The sequence below is a fragment of the Chlorocebus sabaeus genome, chromosome 21, assembly GCF_047675955.1.
Source record: "Chlorocebus sabaeus isolate Y175 chromosome 21, mChlSab1.0.hap1, whole genome shotgun sequence".
NCBI lineage: Eukaryota > Metazoa > Chordata > Mammalia > Primates > Cercopithecidae > Chlorocebus > Chlorocebus sabaeus.
Window position 1 is genome coordinate 36,910,790 of NC_132924.1, and position 20,173 is coordinate 36,930,962.

Sequence of the window (20,173 nt, forward strand, 5' to 3'; positions counted from 1 at the left end):
AAATATTACAAGGAAACATTGAACAATAAAAACAGCTTTTTTTTTTTAGGTAGCATTATAGGCAATTTTATTCATTTTCTTTAACTTCTATTACTATTACTATTAATATTATTTTAGAGACAGGGTCTTTTTATAATGCCCAGGCTTGTGTGTAGTGACTTTTCACAGGCATGATCATAGCCCATTATAGCCTTGAGCTTCTAGGCTCAAGTGCTCCTCCTACCTCAGACTCCCAAGTAGTTGGGACTACAGGTATGTGCCACCACGCTTGTCTAACTTCTATTATTTTTTGTTTTTGCTATTCTTTTGATGTTATTTTGTACAGTTGCTTTTGCAAGAAATACTGGGGTAAAGTAAACACTGAAAGATCATTCTTTTGGAATCATCAGACTTTCTTCCCCATCTCATAGTCCCAGCAAGTGGCACTCACTTTGAGGAAGGAAAAAAAAAAAGGATTATATAGGTATTGATATGTCTAATTCTAAGCATATACTCTTCATAGACAAGTTTATTTTTGGTTCCAGGAATTCAGTTTATTATCTTAACAGTCTGTAAGAGTAAGAGCAAGATAGTCACAGTTTCCTCCCTGAAGTGCTAATTTCATCTGAGTGTGATATTCCAACTGCTGTGGATCAGTAGGGAATTGCGTGTAAGAAATAAGCATCAGGGAACAGGGCACTTTCTTTTGATGAAACCACAGGTTGAAAAAAGTTTTTCACCTTTGTGCTAGCCTTTTCATATCTCCACAGTGTTGTTTAACCAGCAATATATGGAATGTCTTTTATGTGCTATGTGAAGAGAGGACACCCAAGAAGAATAAGAAAAAGAGCTTATAATTTAGAAAGAAATATAAAATGGGCACCCAAATAAATATATAATAAATATAATATGAGGCATCTTAAGTCACATGAGATACCACAACATAATGTGAAAACACAATTTTCACCTTCGTGAAATACTCTCAAGAGTTATCGTGAAATGACTTACACACGATTCCCTACTGCTCCACAGCAACGGGAATATCACACTCCACAGTGTTGTGGAGTTGAGAAGAGGCTAACACAAAGGTGAAGAATTTACTTCAAGTAAAGGTAACACTATACACAGACATGGAGGATTTCTAGTTTTCATTTCTGTAAATAAGGAAAGGTCTATGTGAACCCGGCTATGGCAGGATGGAGGCAGCCAAACTAAGCCCACTTCTGCCATTTCTTTTGATACATTTGGCAGAGTTCATGTGGACATTTTAAGGAATAGGGAAATATATTGAAGAGGAAAGGGATAAAATAAAAATCAGTTAACTTATGACGTTGGCAAAATAGCCACTTTAAAGGAGGCAGCATCTTTCTGTTGTCAAGTTGCTACAAAATCATCTCTATGACCTTAGCACGAGCATGTTATCTCCAATCACATCTCTGTTCACTGGGCCTGGGGTGGGCATCCCCCTCCCATCTCCCCAGCTCCAGCCACCATTCAAGTTTACTCTTTGGGATTCTGTTTATTCAACGAATATTTGAATGCTTACCAGGTGCTAGGTATTGAGACAGGCACTGAGAGTGTGAAAGTTGTCAGAATCAAAATGGAGTAATTTGTGTTAAAAACTCTGACAAATAGAGGTGGGGAAAGCCATGAAGGGAGAGTTCCCAGGCTTGTATGCTTGATACCCAGAACTATCCCCAAAGACTCTGCGGAAACCACAACCTTGCACAAAAAAATACCTCTGCAAGGGCGTCTACCCAGCAACTGCCTGTCCAACCTCAAACTGGCGCCACCTTTGTTATTGATCCTTGAAGCCAAGGATAATTATCTCAGAAACAATTAATGTAATTCTCTTCACTTTTCCCTTAAAAGCCTTTACCTCCCTGAATACACACATAGGTGACTATGGCACACATAGTCCCGCTGGAATGCCCTGTCCACGAATAAATATCATTTTCTTTTAGAGAGCCTCACTCTGTTTGTTATTTAGGTTGGCAGAAGACTAAACATATACATGATCTTTGACTTGTGGAGCCTACAATCCAGCTAGAAGACAGAAATTAATCAGAAAAATCACAAAAAATAAACATAATTTCAACGGTGATAGGTGCTACCAAAACAAACAACTCCTCCACACCACTCCAAAAAAAACACACAACTTAGTTTTAACCAGAGCAATGATAGGCTGAGTTGACCTGATTGTGAACATCAAGGAGGACTTCCCTGAGGAACAGATGACTGAAGGAGCTCTGAAGGAAGTCTGCATTAACTAAATGAAGAGAGAGAAAGAGCATATTCCAGCAGAGAGTGGGAAACGTTTGTCCAAGTGTCCCATGCCAGGAAGGAACTAAGTCCTGGAAGCAGATCAATGTGGAGAAGGGGAAAGGAAGAAGGGGCAACTTGACACAGGATGAAGCTGGTTGGATGTCAGACCACATGGAATGTTGAAAACCATGTAAGTAGTTTAGTCTTTATGCTAAGAGTAAGTAGTTTAGTCTTTATGCTAAGAGTAAGTAGTTTAGTCTTTATGCTAAAACTGTGGAGGATGTTCATGATCAGATTTGGGTTAAAAATAAATCACTCTGGGCCAGGTATGGTGGCTTATTATCTGTAATCCCAGCATCTTGGGAGGCTGACGTGAGCTGACAGCTTGAGCCCTGGAGTTTGAGACCAGCCTAAGCAACATGGTGAAACTCCATCTCTAGCAAAAAATGCAAAAATAAGCCGGGCATGGTGGTGTGTGCCTGTAGTCTCAGATACTCGGGAGGCTGAGGCATGAGTATTGCTTGAGCCTAGGAGTTTGAGGCTGCAGTGAGCCATGATTCTGCCTGCCACTTCACTCCAGCTTGGGGGGTGGAGTGAGACCCAGCTTCAAAAAAAAACAAAAAACAAAAAACAAAAAACAAAAAAAACCTCTGGCTTCAGAGTAGAGAAGGGATTATAGTAAGAGCAATGATGACTCCTGGTCTGTTGTAATTTTCCAGGCAAGAAATGATTGTGATTTATACTACAGTGGTGATGTTAGTGGATATGGAGATGGGAAATGAGGAGGAATTCACAAAAGTTTTCTGGGTTACTCAATAAAAAAGGAAACATACCACAAAGCATAACATATAACAACTTTTTCTGCCAACATATTTGTTGGAGATTTGGAGGAAAAGATATGGTGAATGCTGGGGCTTGGATCACTCAAATTCTAACCCAATTTCCTTCTAATGTGCTTTTCTATAGTGGAGAGGCCAGAGAGAGAAAATTGCATTGCAAATCCCCTGCAGTTAGATTTGCAGATGTGGTTTAGAAGGTACCAACCCAATGCACTTACGTAAGACATGAATTCGGGAAAGAGGTAATAAGGGAAGAAGCAGGATTCAAGGCATACTTTTTGCTGGTGTGGCTTGTAACAGAAGGAGTAGGGTTCTGGCAATTCTGCCAAATCTTTCTGATTTGATAGGCGGCCTCCTAATGGTGACAGGAGCTATGGCAATCGGCAGCCCAGTTTGGCAGTGCCTGGCACATAAATGCTTAAAACTCATGGGCTACTATTATTACACTTAGGATATACAGCAGATAATAATATAGGATGTCTATGTGCAACAGAGACAGAAACTAAAGGATAATTAAATGCTCACCCCAACTTCTGAGGTAGTTCAGTCCTGAAGGGAATATTGTTTCATGGTTTAATAAAGTGTATGACATTGGTGTCCCTAAGCCTGTGTTATATTCCTTTTTACAAGTAGCCTACACGCCACAGTATAACATGCTAAAAAACCTGATTCTGTCAAATGCTTGGGAGAAAGCTAGTCTGTTGAAACTAAAGGAGGGCTGGGGGCAGTGGCTCATGCCTGTAATCCCAGCACTTTGGGAGGCCAAGGCAGGCAGATTGCTTGAGCCCTGGAGTTTGAGACTAGCCTGGGCAACATGGTGAAACCCCATCTCCACAAAAAATACAAAAGTTAGCCAGGTGTAGTTAGTGGTGGTGTGTGCCCATAGTGCCAGCTACTAGGGAGGCTGAGGCGTGAGAATCACTTGAACCCAGGAGTCAGAGGTTGCGGCAAACCAAGATCACACTATAGCAGGCCAGGTCTCACTCATGCAGGCCTCCATAACAACTGTGTCAGTACCGACTGAGTGGATAAGTTCAATATTAAAAGCCAGTGTAAGAAAAGCCCACCAGGAGTTTTGCTTAAGCCTTTCCTGGTCTTAAAGCATGACAAAATAATGAAGGAATTCTTAACAGGACTCATTTAGGATTAAACAAGTTTTATTGTGGGTCTGAAGAAACCCCCCAGGCTTCCACAAACAAGCTTATTGGGGGGTCGGAAGGAACTCACCAAACCTCCATGATTTAGCAGGAGACAAGATAAGGGTAATCATTCCAGCACCTGGACCCATTCAGATTAAGTAAATTTACTTAGGCTCCAGAGGAAGGTCTTCAGGACTCAGACTTTAGTTATAGATTAAAAGAAGTTAATTACTTATGTCTTAGATGAATGTACACTTACATGTAGACATATAACTTAGAAAATATATAAGCTCTGGAAAACTTTGTAATTTGGAGTTGGTCTGGCGATGATTTCCAGGCCTTCTCCCTGTAACCAGTTGCAAAAATAAAAACTCTCTTCACCCCGAGTTCATCTGCATCTCACTATTGGGCCACAGGAAACAGCAGCCCAACACTTAGTTTGGCCTGGGAACACCACCACCACACTCCAGCCTGGGCAACAGTGAGAGCTTGTCTCAAAAAAAACAAACAAACAAACAAAAAAAACAGAAAGGAAACTAAAGGTGAGCAAGCCTCCTCTAGAATAGCCCAGAAATCCCAGAAATTGTAAACAGCTGATGAAAACCAATTTAGAATTAGAATAATCTGGACTTTTAGTTGCACTGATCATGTTGACTTAAACTAAGCAGGAAATGTATCTGAACCAGGAAAACTAACAATGTTGCAACTTCCTCTACAAGGATAACTTTACTGTAATAAATAAGAATTTTTTTTCCCAAAAGTTAAAAATGTTAACAAAGACATGCAGGAAATGGCTCTAGCTCCTAATTCCCAAAATAATTTCTCTCTTCTCTGAACACATTTTTGGTACCTCTCAGGACATTTTCCATTTTTTAGCTTGTGTTGTAGTTATTTATGTCCACATCTGATATGCCCAATATAGAAAACTATAAAAGCACTGAAGGGACACTCACTGATTCATTTTTATTCACTTTGAAGTGCTTGCTAAGAATGATCCCTTATACAAAGCAGGCAGTCTAATAAAGGAATTGGTGAATTTTTGAACAATCCTTGTCAAGAATTAATACTAACAGTTGTAAAAGAATGCTTACAAGGTGTTCATATGCAACTAAATACTTTGATTCATTTTTCAGATGAAAGTGAAGAAGGAAGAAGATGAGTAGGGCTGTACAGGTTGGAGAGGATGGCAACTCAGATTTAGACAAGTGTTTTTCCCACTTTCCATAGGCAGTAGATGTGGCAAAAAGACGGCCGTTTAAGAGGGTTGGAGACTCAGCCTCTGACCATTCATAGGCTGTATGATTATGGTCAAGACACCGGGAACTTTCTGGGCCTTGCTCCACCACCCCTTCATAAAAGAAGTTGATAAAGTGATAAACAATAGTTCCTCACTTGTAATCGTATCAGAAAACTGAAGCTATTAGGGATCTTAAAGTTCATCTAGCCCCAGAACGGCAATTCAGCATTATCTTAGATACTGATCTTGGCCTATCAGTGGCAGCTTCTTGCAGTGTTGAGAAGGATTCTGAGGCTCTATTTGGACTCAGCGGAAAAGGCAGCCTTGACTTAATAATGATGTCTGATACAAGGCAGGAGGAAAGTGGCAGCAAATAAGTCAAGATGTGTCATCCCCAATTTAGCCCAATGCCGTCTCTTCACAGGAAACAAATGAGACCAGAAGCTCATATTTTGAGTTTACCATGTGCCAGGCACTGTGCAAATTGCTTTTACATTCAAAATTGTATTTAATCCTTAGACAGCTTTAAGAAGTTAACATTATTATCATTCCCATTTTACAGATGAGGCTTAAGGAAACAAAATTTGCCTGAGGTTCACACCTTAGAAACCCATATCCATAAGCATTTCCCTGTATCGCCTCCTGTAGGCACTTACTGTGTGTTATGCCAGTGGTTCTCATTGGGGGGATTTTGCCCTCCAGAGGACTTCTGGCAAAAGTCTGGAGATTTTTTGTTGTTACAACTGGGGAGGACAGGGTGTTCCTTGAATCTAGTAGGTGGAGGCCAGATATGCTGCTAAATGCACAAGACAGCACCCCTCCCCACCCCTTACCTCCAGCAGGAAAGAATTATCTTTACCTAAAATGTTAATAGTGCTGAGGTTGAGAACTCTGTATGCAGGAACTGTTTGCAAATGGATGATCAAACTCTTCCTGTAGTCCAGCAGGTACATAATTATCTCCATTTTACAGACAAGGAAAGGTGATCACAGAATGAGGTGGTCATCACAAGAAAGGAACTGAGGTAGTCTGATTCTAGAGGTCCTCAGTTTCCTTTACTATCAAAACATGCAAACTCAGGTAGCACCCGCTTACCTATTACCGATTTCAGAAGCTAAGACCACTGTGCCAAATGTGAAAAATTCCCACTGTGATGGGCGTGTCTCCGAAGAGAAAAAGTATTTGTTCAACAGTTCAAAGAAGAGGGTCTCTAGGAACTCTTAATATGGAACCACTGATCTTTATTAGACATTCAAATCGTTATTTTAAAATAAGACTCTGAGGAGAAAGCTAATTTTAGAACATTAACAAGATTTTTCAAGAATAATTAGCTCCGCGTGGGTTTCAACTTTTTTTTTTTTTTCTTTAGATTTTAGGAGCTGGAGAGCCTGGAAGCTTATTTAGGAGTAGAGAGGAAATGAAACTATGAAAAGCCACAGTACAATTCCTCCTTTACTTGGGGACAACGCACAATGTAATAATTCTCTCATCCTGTCCAATTAACGCCTCAATTATATATACACACACACACACACACACACACACACACACACAAAGAGAGAGAGAGAGAATGTACACTCTATTATGATTTGATTTGGAAGGCATTAATGAAAAAGCCCAGAACGGGATGCTAGTGTAAACAACAAAGACCTATGCAAATAACTTCCTTTCGGATTGAAGGTTGGTCTCCTACAGAAAAACCAATGCTAAAGAAACAGGCGGAGAGGCTGAAGGTGGAGAGCAAAAGAAAAAGAAATAGCTTGAACGAGGAAGGGGACTGGCAGGAGGAGGGCAGAGCAAGCCTCTCTCAGAGAGGAATTATAGAAAAATGGAATGAGGTTTGCGAAAACCCAGTCTAAGCTGCTCCGGCGGCGGGGCTGGGCGTGGGCAAGGTGCCTCCTTAGACTGTCCGCGCGCCTGCCAGACACGTCCTTTCACTACCCATCGAGCCACCTGGCGCTGGTCGGGCTTTGCGAGGTTGTTTAGGAACCGCGGAGTCATTCGATTTGAAATCTTCTCCAATAAGCTTTTCCGTGTGCCGACGCAGGCGGCATGACAGTCGGTTTGCTCGGCAGCATCTCTGGCACCTCCCGCCCTCGCCCGCCGCCTGCCAGATCCGAAACAGACAGTCCCAGACACTTCGCGAGGGGGATGGTTCCAGAAAGCGGAGATCTGAACGTGGTGAATGAAATGTGAACAGAATAGCTCCGGAAAGAGTCTCAGAAACCTTGAATTGGGGTCAGTTTGGAGACTGGAAATGCGACGAGCGCCTCAGGTGGTGGTTGGCAGAGGGATTTAACACTGTGGAGCCCTTTGTGCCAGGCGCCGAGCCCAGCGAGCCACGCGCGGTGCCCAGCTGGGTGAGGTCGGTCAGTTGGGTCTTCAGGGAGGCTAAATACCTTGTCTTTGCTATTCCCTTCGCCTGGAACGGTCTTTGCGAGACTGGGTGTGGCAGCTCCTTTCCCATGCTCAGGAATCTGGGTAAAAGTCACCCTCGCCTAGAGGCCCCTCAGGGTGAGCGTGCCATCACTCACTAAACCACTTTCGAAAGCTGGGCTTGGCTCTCCTCTCGGTACTAACAGTCCGTCAGCCTTTTATTTTGTGCATGGATATGTATATTCTCTTCTTTATTGTCTGCCTTTCCACAAAAATGCAAGACCCGTGAGTACAGGAGCCTGGTACGCCTTTCTCACAGTTGCAAGCTCGCAACTGCTCCTGGCACATAATAGGTGCTCAGTAAATGCTCATGCCCTTCCCACCCGCCACCTGCGGCACTCGACACATTTGCAGTCTGCAAACTGACCCCAAATCATCAGCTGCTTGCATTCATGCTAGGATCAAAGAAGGCCATTGGGCTAGTGGGAAGTCAAGTCGGGTGGACTTTCCCGTCTTTCAGGGAGATTTAATAGTAACGACGGTGCCCTCCCGACCCCCTACCCCCTTGCACATAAACTGCAGAGAACAAAATCACTCCGGCACGTATCTGCACGGCGGCTGCCTCTGGAGGTAGGGTCACGGTCTCCGAGCCCCGGGTCTCACAATGATACTGTCCTTTGTCATCTCGTGCCTAGAGTGCTGCCTCCCCATATATTTCCTCCGTTTTCGACTCCTCTGCCTCAGTCTGACTTCCTCGGGAGGTAGAGTTCTCCTAGCCTGTGCGAACGCAAGGGTCCCCTGGAGGCTTCTTCGTAAACCTGCCCCTCCCACTCTGCCTTCACTTCTTCCTCCTTCCCTGGCCAGGAAGAGCCACTCGAGGAACATTTACCGAACGCCTACAGCTAGCAGGCACCGAGCTGGACCGCCGGGAGCCCCTCTCCGTGCCAGCCGCAGCACTCGCCTACCTCCGCCCTCCCAACCCGTCCGAAATCCGGAATCCCTAGTCCCCCGGCTGCGTCATGGAATCCGCGGGCTTCTTCCGAGGGCATCGCCCCACCTCCTTTCCCAAAGGCGACTTATGATTGGTGGGAGCGTGCGTCACTCTATCGCCCTCCCGCCCCCTCGGGGCCCCGCCCCCGGGCCTCGCAGGCCCCTCCCCTGCGCTCCCGCCCCTGCGCCGCTCCTCTGGCTAATCGCCGGGCGGCGCGCGCCGAGAAGTTCTGGGCAAAGTACTCAGAACTGGCCGCGTGCTGGTGGCGCCCGCCAGCCGGCCCCGGAGAAGGGACCAGAGCGCGACGCGGCCGGTGCGCAGCGCGGCTCCGGCCCGGTCTGTCCGCGAGTGGCCATCCCCGCCCTCGACTCCTGCGGCCGGTGCGAGAGCTGTCAGCTGCACGTTGCGGGGGGACCGGAGAAGCCGGGTTGCCTTCTCCCGGGTCGGTGCGCTAATCCCCGAGCCCGACACTGGGGAACTAGGGAGTGTCTCCGGCTGCACAGCGCTCAGGTGAGTGGCGGGGCGCCTGCCTAATTGGGGCCGAGGTGTCGGGGGGCCAGGCGGCGGCGCGGGCTCGGAAGGGCTGCGGTTTGGGGGGCGCCGCGGGTCTCTGCAGAACCGGGGTCTGCCCGTGTCGGCCGGGGAGGATCCGGCCCTGGGGCAGACCCAAGCCGGGGAGCTCGCCCTCGGTGCCGGCTGCAGCTCCCGGGGAGGGAGGACCCGGGTCTCACCCACCCTAGGGCTCCGTCCCTCGAGGGACGACTCAGAGGATTGACCGCCAGGAGGAGTCGAGCGCAGGGGCTGGGGCGCAGGTGCGGGAGGACGCGGCGCGCGGAGCTGTCCTGGGCAGCGGAGAGGCTCTGCGCCGGGGCTGGAGGCTCAGGAAGCCTGGTTAATTGGGCGGAGCGCGACGCTTTACCACATCCGCGGGATGGGGCGCGCCGGTGAGACTGAGACAACGCTCTCGGGGCAGGCGCTCCGCTCGCCCGCCTTCCCAACCGCGGCTTGCCCAGATGCCCCGTGCCGGGCTGGAGGCCCAGGGCACGTTCCTTTCCTGTCTAAATTTACGTATTCATCAGCTTTCTGGCCCCTTCTGGAAATTTTTTTCTTTTGACTTTCCAATTACTACTGGTCAGATCACCTTTAGGCTCACCCTAATTCTTGTCTCAGCGTCTCTCTCTCACATTGGTCCTTTCCCGGAGGCCCTGCAGCATCTTAGTTCAGGGTCTTAGTATGTACTCTTTCTAAATATTGTCTGTAGTTGGGTTTTCCTACCTCTGTCTCTGTTTATTCCATGGTCAGGTAAATTCTTTAAGTACTGTCATCATAAGCCAGATACTCCCAGGCAGCCCCTTAGCACTGCCCAGCTGCCCGGGGAGCATTCCTAACCTCTGGAGTCGCTGATGGGCACTGTCGTAGGTCGTCCAGATACTTCTTAAGCCAGTGCGCGCCGCCCCTCCTTCGGCAACGCAACTTGCTTGCTGCCTCCTGCACATTTGTGCTTGTCCTTCTCCACCTCACAAACCACCAGACGGGACTCTTGGAGCTGAAGGGACTGTGAAGTTGTCGGTTTCCATGTGTCTGCGTACTGCGCAGAGGTGCTTGAGACCCCTTTGGGGTTGCTCTGACCCTCAGAGTTTGAGTATTGGGATGAGGGCATTTAGAAATGTTTTAAACTACAGCTGCAAAAGAGATACTTCCACAGATAGGTGAAAGCGAAGGCCTGATTTCTCATCATCTACACTGTACCCTGCAAGTATCATACAAGGTGAGGTCCTCCTGGCTAAAGGAGATCAGTCAGGCAGGCCTGGGCTTGTATGCATCCAAGTTAAATGACCATCCCGTCTAGCCAAGCCACGTCACCTGTTTGCTGTTGCTCATAGAACTTAAATTTCTCCCTGAAATTGTCTCCTTGGGTTATTGGGTTATCTGTCTTCCCTCATTAGGATGTAAGTACCAGGAACGCAGAGATCTTGTCTGTCTTGTTCATCACTTGATCCCCTGTGTCAAGAACACACAGTAGGTTTGCAATAAACATTTATAGAATGAATAAATGAAACCTTCTCTGTAAATATGAGGAATGAGGATTTCATAGCTGATTTTGATTTTCATCTTTATCCTTAATTTACTATTGGGAAAATTAACAAATAGCAATACTAGGAACTTTTGTAGATTACCTCATTAAATTTACAGAAGTCTGTTAGCTAGGTATATTTAACCAGATGGGAAATTGAGGGTCCAGCAGGTTAACCAGTGTTGCCAAGGTTATCCTGGCAGAACTAGGATTCCAGCTCATTTTGTCTGTATTGTGCTGGACCTCTTCCAATAAACTAAAATGTGGTTTCCACCATTACAGCTAATAGACATTTAGCTTTATTTGTATCAAAAGCTATGGCTTAGCCAAAAGATTTAGTGTTTTCTTATTGAGATATATTTTCAGTAATCGCTAATAGTTACATCATAAGCCACATACTCCCAGGCTGCTGCCATAAGCTGTAGTTTTCTTTCTTTCTCTCTTTCTTTTTTTTAAGACGGAGTCTTGCTCTGTCGCCCAGGCTGGAGTACAGTAGCATGATCTCGACTCACTGCAAGCTCCGCCTCCCGGGTTCACGCCATTCTCTTGCCTTAGCCTCATAAGTAGCTGGGACTACAGGCGCCCGCCACCACGCCCAGCTAGTTTTTTGTATTTTTAATAGAGACGGGGTTTCACTGTGTTAGCCAGGATGGTCTCCATCTCCTGACCTCGTGATCCGTCCGCCTTGGCCTCCCAAAGTGCTGGGATTACGGGTGTGAGCTACCGTGCCCTGCCGGTAAGCTGTAATTTTCACCATCTTGCTGGGCGGTATTGTGAGGTTATCTCCATTTTTCAGGTGAAGAATTGGAAACCGAGGTTTAGGAACTTGCCTAAGGTCACCAATAAATTGCCGAGCTAGATTTTTTAATAGTCTGACTTCAATTCTTGCCTCATTATTTAATTAGATGTTAACTCATGATAGAGTCCAATGATACAAATATTAAAACCATCTGAGATTGGGCTGTAAACTTTCTGGTGCCGATATCAAGTGTCTAGTTATACTGTTTTCAGAATCCTTGAGACTCTTACTGCCATTGATTTTTGTGGTTGCGTTTATGGTTTGTGGGCTTGGTAGATCGGGGACTTTTAATCCAGAAGGAAAGGAAATCCTCCTTTCATCTAAATCTAAAGAGATATCTGATTGGTTTTACTCACTGTGGTAAATGAACTCTGAAGTAATGCTTTATACCTCTTAAAGAAAGTGCTGGGAAACCAGCTAGTTCCTCTGTTGTCTAATGCAGATTGGAGAGTTAGAAACTGCTACTAATTCCAAAAGCTTCTGCAGTAGGCTTTCAGTAAAACAACTACATTTCAACTCTCCACTCTTGCACTGACACTGAGGGTGAAAAGTTGGGGAGGAGTGGCATGGGTATCACCTAAAGGGCTCATGGCAAAATGGAATGGGGAAGGAATTAGTGATTCCTTCTTTCTTCTGCTTTATTCCAGTTTGGGTGCTGGTGTAACATTTCCCCCGCATAAGGGTCTAGATAATGCAGTTTTATTTATAATGTACTTCTCAGCAGTACTGTATTTTCCTATTTGTTAATTCTATTTACTCCAGGAAGGGTTGGAGAACCCTGCAACCTAGAATGCCTGAGGAAGAGATTGAGGTGTAGGATACTAGGGAAGATGGAAACTGTTAGGTGGAAAAAGTCTTCCATGCATAATTGAGAGTTGTTTATGGTTCTCTCCACATTCCTTTCCTGTCTAAATTTACATATTTATCAGCTTTCTGGCCCCTTCTGGAAATTTTTTTTTTTTTTTTTTTTCCAGTTACTGCGGTTCAGATCACCTTCAGGCTCACCCTAACTGTTGTCTCAGTGTCTCTCACATTGGTCCTTTCCTGGAGGCCTTGCAGCATCTTAGTTCAGGATCTTAGGGACTTGTGCATTCTGTCCTAACATTGTCTACAGGTGGGTTTTCCTACCTCTGTTTTCCTGTCTCTGTTTTCTTTTCTTTTTTCTTTTTTTTGGGACGGAGTCTCGCTCTGTCGCCCAGGCTGGAGTGCAGTGACCGGATCTCAGCTCACTGCAAGCTCCGCCTCCCGGGTTTACGCCATTCTCCTGCCTCAGCCTCCCGAGTAGCTGGGACTACAGGCGCCTGCCACCTCGCCTGGCTAATTTTTTGTATTTTTTTAGTAGAGACGGGGTTTCATCCTGTCTCTGTTTTCATGGTCAGGTAAATAAGTACTGTAATTATGTTGTTAAAATTATTGGGTGGCTTATATAGTGAATAACATTAATAACAGTAGTAACAGCTGCTGAACTTTTATGTGCTGGGTGCTGTCATAAGTTCCTGTACGTGCATTATTGCATTTATTACTCAGGGGAGCATCAAAGCAGGCGTTGTTATTATACCTCCAGTCTCCAGATGAGGCTAGGAAAAGTGAAATTCACAACTGCTTTGCAACTAACATATGGTGGATCTCAGACTCAATCCCCAAGTTATTTTCTCTACTTACTTGCACATAGATTCCTTAACCTGAAGTCACGATCCAGCAGACTGGGCTCAGCTTTGGCCTCATCCCATCATTCCTAAACCCTGTGAACTGGTAGTCTGAGTTTTATTAATCAACAAAGGATTTTCCTTTGTCCATGCACTCCTGTTGCCTAGAAAGCTCTCTGGTCTCTCCGTGTGAAAACCTAAGTCTTTCAAAGCTGGACTCATAAACTGCTTTTGTCAGCATAATCTCTGTAAACCCAATTTCCTAGAGCATTTGTTTTGTTAAAATATGAGAAACTTCCCAGTTCAGTTTCTGATCACAAAGTATGTTGCTGGTGTCCTTCCTTCCTTCCTTCAGCACTTCTTACCTTTTATCTTCCCCTATTCCTCTCACCCTGTTGCCTCCTGTGCTAGTAATTTATTCAAATTTACTGCCTCCTTTACTAGATGTTAAATGCCTTGAAGGCAGGGTGAATGTGTGTTCCTTAGGTTTCTATTCCTCATGTCACTAAACATGGTGTCCTATCTATAGTAACTGTTCAATTGAAAAAAATATTAATTATATTTGCTTGCATTTTGTTAGAATATTCTGTGAAAAGGTAATTAGAATGTGACATTTTGTTTTCTAGTTTTCTAATTTGTTTTGATCCACAGTATTTTTATGCCATCATCATTTTATGATGAAGCAATAGAATATGCCATCATCATTTTATGATGAAGTAATAGAATTTCTAGTTAAATCCATGAAAAGCACCTGTTCTGGTTGCTCTCATCTTTGGACCAAGGAGATATTGCAAGGAAATATCAAATTCACACGTATAATAATCATTGTCTGTAGAATAAATATTTTGCCTATGTTATGTACTATTTTTTCATATCTATGGTAATGCTGTTAACAAAATGTACTAAAATTGTTATGGAATTCAAATGGAATTTTTGTGAATATTTTATGGATCAATGAATATTTCACATTTTAAAGCAGATTTGCAAGGCCCTCTCTGAATCAGCTCCTGCTTCCCTGTCTAGACTCATAGCTCACCGCTCACTATTGAGACACAAGTCACATACAGTTCATCCGTTTAAAGGTACAACATTTAATGGATTTTAGTATATTCAGAGTCATGCAACCATCATCATTTTAAAACATTTATCACCCGCTAAAAAACATTTGCACCCATTACCAGTCATTCCCCATACTGCCCGTCCATTCCCCCAGTCCCCACCCACTAATCTACTTTATGCCTGTATGGATTTGCCTATTCTGGACATTTCATATAAGGGGAGTCATACAGTATATGGCCTTTTGTGTCTGGCTCCTTTCACCTAGTATGTTGTTTTCAAGGTTAATTTCTGTTGTAGTGTGTATCAGTACTTCATTCCTTTTGATTGCCTAGTAATACCCCATTATATGTATATACCATGGTTTTATTTATCTATTTGCTAGCTGATGGGACTGGCATTTCTTTTTTTTTTTTTTTTTTTTTTTTTTTTTTGAGACGGAGTCTCGCTCTGTCGCCCAGGCTGGAGTGCAGTGGCCGGATCTCGGCTCACTGCAAGCTCCGCCTCCCGGGTTTACGCCATTCTCCTGCCTCAGCCTCCCGAGTAGCTGGGACTACAGGCGCCCGCCACCTTGCCCAACTAGTTTTTTGTATTTTTTAGTAGAGACGGGGTTTCACCGTGTTAGCCAGGATGGTCTTGATCTGCTGACCTCGTGATCCGCCCATCTCGGCCTCCCAAAGTGCTGGGATTACGGGACTGGCATTTCTAAAAAATAGTCTGATTCTAATGCGACCCTAATGTGTAGTCCAGAAGTTCCTTCGAGCCCTGTTCGCTATTTTATCGTGGAGCTAGAACAGAACCTGGCACAAGATAGATGCGTAATAAACATTCAAATGACTGTAGGCAGCATTTTACTAAAAGTGTAACTCCTATTATGTTGCAGTCAGCAAAACGTCTCATCATTAAAAAGAGATCCTCATAGTTGATTTTTTAGATACTGATTTGAACAAACCAACTGTTAAAAAGAGTCAGGGAACTTTGAACATGGCTGCAATGCTACAGGATTTGCTGTGAAATAATCTGGGGGTGAGGAGGGGGAGTATGGAGGAAACAAGGCTGTCCGTGAGCTGATGATCGTTGAGGCTGGGTGATGAATTCTCTATCTGTGGTGTCTGCTGGGCAGCCATTGGTCGCATGTGGCTATTCAGCCTTTAAAATGTGGCTAGTCCTTACTGAGAAGTGCTATAAGTATAACACACACACTAAGTTTCAAAGACTTAGTATGAAAAATAATGTAAAAATACCTCAATTTTTAAACATCACATGTTGAAATAATATTTTGAATATATTGTAATAATGTGTAATTAAAACTAACTTGTTTTCTTTTAGTCTTTGTCTACTTAAGAAATTAAAATTACATCTATGGCTCATTACATTTCAGCGGGGCAGTGCAATGCTATACTTTTGTATATATTTGAAATTTTTCATAATAAACAGTTTAGAAATATCAAAGGCATCTTTTAAAAGTCTTGAGTATCATATTTTTATAAAGGATTCCTCTGGTATGAAAGGATTGGGAAATACTGATTTTTTTCAAAGATGCTTCTTTGAAGAAACTTATAGCAGGCAGGCTATAGCCTTCCAATATCATTCCTGGACTTATTTAAGCTATGTGAACATTTAAAAATTCTTTTATAATAATACATGGAATAGCAGTGTGACGAATTGCTTCTTTAGTTATTAATCTAAATGATTTTGTTGTGAAGTTGATGAAATATTTCCTTTATCTTGGAAAAATACAGAAGACTCAGTGGTAATTTCCTTGTTCTTAGTCACATTGTTTGTACCCCTGAAATTGAATTTTCTCTGGACTTGGTTTATAACCGCCTCTCCCTAAGTCTGTTGTTTGAGAGCTAGAATGTGGTTGTTTCTAGATGCTCCAAGACCCCTTGAGTAAGAGTAGAATATGATTCTTAGGAAATAATAATAATAATGTGTGGTTTTAAAGCCAAGAAGCAAATTTCTTTCATAAAAATTTCTTTAGATGAAAATTATGTTGCTGTCTATATGTCTGTGTTTACTTATGAAAAAATATCTGAGGTAATCAACCCAGTTCTCTGAGCGAGTGTGGGCTGGATGAACAATCTTAGCGGAATCCTCATCTGTGATTTCTGAGATTGCGTGAGAGTAGATCTGAGTTAAAAAATAGCTTAAATGTAAAGCAGAACAGAATCAAATTGCAATGAGCAATCCAGTGTGGGGTTGGCAGAGGATCCCTGAATAGTTACTATAAATAAAGTTTGCTATTTTGTTTACTCTCTACAGTTAAAATACTAAATCTTTATTTTTAGTATTCTGTGGGTCAGATACTTTCCTCAATGTAACATTTCTCCAAACATGTATTAAAATGTAGTACTTGTAAAGATTTCCACCTCCACTTGTAAAGGTTTTCTGGCTTGATATCAAATATCGTAATGGTTACAAGAACTTTAAAATTATAGTTTACATCTTATAAAATATTTTTCCCTCCCCAAGTAACTTGTGGTGGACAGTCATCTGAAATGTTTAGAAGCTAAAGCTAATATATATATTTTAATCTACATATATGTATACATATGTGTGTAGATATGTATGTATATATTTTTTAATCTCAGCAACTCCTATTAAATTTGAAGCAGATGCCTCCCTAGAATTAAAGCATGCACTAAGATTTTTGCTCATACATTTCACAAATATTTATTAAGCACATGCCATGTGCCAGACACCAGGTTAGGTGCAGGGGATGTGGTGATGAATTGAACAGATGTGGAAACCTCCCTTCAAGGAGCTTACAGACTAGAAGGGGATGTAGACATTGAAGAGTTGCAGAGAGTTCATTAATTACAGTGGGGAGATGTGGCTCAAAGAGAGTGAGTCTGGCTTTTAACTGGGACCCTGGAGAGAAAAGTTTCATTATTTTTGTAGGTTGTGATTCAGACTGCTGAAGGAGGAGAAAAGAGAATGTGGCTGGGGAATCCTCAAAGGAGGATGAGAGGAGCAGAGTCCTGCCCTTTTGTGTCTTTCTGCCATTGCTAGAGGCCATGTAGAACTGAGTGGGAGGAGGCCTTAACTCCTCTTTTGAGGTTTTGAATTTCTCTCTCTGATGTGACACACCGGTTTGTTTATTTGCTAATGGGAGTGGAATCCAAAGTTGAGTTTTTAACACCTTTGTAGCAGAAACAGAATGATACCTAACAACCTGCCCTCCAGCATAGCCCTGCATGTAGCTTAAAATAACTTGCTGGCTGGTTTCTAGTGTAGCTCAGTTGTCTGGCATCTGAGGCAAAGTGGGTTAGCAGTATGTGAAGCCTAAAAGAATACAGGGAAGCCCACTTGGGTTTTTCTCAGGTGTAGGGCTGCTTCGTGCAAATTCCTGGTGTATACAGAATTAACTGAGGTTTCCTTCAGAGCTTGTTGGAGTTATTGGGGAAGGGGAAACCATCCTTCCTTTGAAGGTGGAGGTAATTATGAATAACAGTGATAACAGTGGCAGCCAGTAGCTGTTGGGTGCTCCCCATGTGCCAGGCTGAGTGCTTTACTTACACTACCTCTTTAGATCTTACAACTTAGGAGGTGGTTACTATCATTCCAATTTACCAGTGTTAAAACAGAGGCTGGGGAGCAGTCACTTGCTCTTTTGTTTTTCCAGCATCCCTTTACCCTTCCTGATTTCCATTTGATAAATGACTTCTTGCCTCTGGATATAGTCTGCTGGGACCAGAAGGAGGGGCCCCATTCCCCTCAGCTGTGGCCCTGTGAGCCAGGTCAGTCACATGCCTCTCTCTGGACTCTGGGTGTGGGAGGGTCATGGAGAGTCTGCTGCGAGATGTGTCATGGCCAGACCATCTGTGCATACGGCTTTGTTGTGGTGTAGCTTTCCATCCCACAGAGCCGTGCCCGGGCTTGCCTCTCCAGCCTCCTCTTTGTTCCTTGAACTGGTTTTTTTCTAATGCATGTTCTTTGGCTTCATTTACCAAATTGTTTTCTGTTGCTTCCACCCAAAGAACCCTGGCTATCCAGTCTTAAAGAGGGTAAAGTAGTTTTCCTATGGTCACACAGAGAGCAAGCAGCAGAACTGGGGTACAGTTAGGTCATTCAGCCTCTATTGCCAAGCCCTCGACCAGAGACCTCCTCTGTGTGCTGAACAGCATTGGACTGGCAGTCCGAGGAACAGAGGATGGATGTAGTTCCTGTGATACCTGCCTCTGGGGCCTTGGGCCACTGCCTCTTTGAGCTGGACAGGGTAGATGGGATGAAATCTATACATATCTAAGTGACACCCAGTTTGAGAGGATTTTCCTGTCCATGAGACTTTTGGACACATTTTGTCCCGGTTTTCTAAAGGCTTTTACTTTGAGGTTTGAGGAACGGTCTGAGGCAGTGGTTTTCAAAGTATGACTCCAGGAGATGTATCAGTGTCACCTGGGAACTTGTTAGCAGAACTTAGGTGCGGCCCAAACCCATAGAATTGGAAACTCTGGGGGTGGAGTCCAGAAAACTGGTTTTAGCCCTTCAGGTGATTATGATGCACACTAATGTTTTAAGCCCCAGACATTTTCGTTTTATTAAAAACAATTTGTTATGTACAAGGTGCTACCTAGAAGCAGGGAGCAGGCAAATGTTAATTAACCAACAGTCCCTGACCTCAAAGAATATTCACTTCAGTTCGGGGTATATACGTTTATAGCACTCCTCCTTCTCCCTACAATTGTGTTTTTTATATTTATATATCTGTCTGTATCTCTATATATTGATCCATCTTTTCTCTACTTATATAAACAAGATACTAAAGTGCCATAGGAGCTCAGGAGGAGTTAGGGAGATGCTTTTGCAGAGAAGTGAGTGTTTGAGACACGTCTCAAAGGGCACATGGAATTGAGATAAAGAAAGGGATGAAGGGGCCGAGTGCGATGGCTCATGCCTGTAATCCCAGTACCTTGAGAGGCTGAGGCAGGCAGATCACCTGAGGTCGGGAGTTTGAGACCAGCTTGCCAACATGGTGCAACCCGGTCTCCACTAAAAATAAAAAAATTAGCTGGGCATGATGGTGGGCACCTGTAATCTCAGCTACTCGGGAAGCTGAGGCAGGAGAATCACTTGAACCTGGGAGGTGGAAGTTGCAGTCAGCCAAGATGGTGCCACTGCACTCCCTGGACGACAAGAGTGAGACTCCATCTCAAAAAAAAAAGGATGAAGGGAAAGGTAGGAAGGATGTTCTAGGCAGAGGTGGTAGGTAGGATGAGCCAAGGCATAACATTTTAAGAGTTGATGGACTATCCAGTTTGATGAAGAGAAGGACTGTGTAATGGGAAAAGTAAGAGCATACAGGAATGGAGAGGTAGATTGGGCCCAAGTGGTGTAAGTCCTAAATCCCATAGTAAGTCCAAAGACTATTCTGTAAACAGCGAACAAGGAGGTGACATGGTAAGAGCTATCTTAGTGGAAAGTGTTCTGGTGGTGACAGAGAAGGGCAGAGGCTAGGAGTACAGGCACAAAGTGATGAGACCTGAACTGGGATGGTCACAGTGAGAGGAGGAAAAAGACAGATAATATCAAAATACTGGAAAGTTATAATGATAGCCCCTAGAAACTAGGGGTTGGGAGTAGGGTTGAGGGAGAAAGCAAAGATGATTCCACAAGGGATAATAAGTAGTGTTGGTACAATCAGGCAAAAAATAAAATAAATTCCACATGGATCAAAACTTTAAAACAATTAGAAGTACAAAAAAATACAATACACTTTTAATAATAAGATGAAAAATCCTTTCTAGATAGGACACAAAATCCAGAAGC

The 20,173-nt window shown here is 43.7% G+C and overlaps 1 protein-coding gene across 5 annotated transcripts in view; it reads left to right on the forward strand.

Moving 5' to 3' along the window:
- The first annotated feature begins 9,047 nt into the window (after window positions 1-9,047).
- Window positions 9,048-20,173, forward strand: part of OSBPL3 (oxysterol binding protein like 3) — a 183,698-nt gene continuing 172,572 nt past the window's right edge. For 3 of the 5 annotated variants that reach the window (XM_007981848.3, XM_073009041.1, XM_073009042.1), the window contains exon 1: window positions 9,048-9,336. The gene's annotated coding sequence lies outside the window, so the exon portion shown is untranslated. The remainder of the gene's footprint in view (window positions 9,337-20,173) is intronic. The other 2 variants (XM_038004749.2, XM_073009039.1) reach the window with 2 other exon arrangements.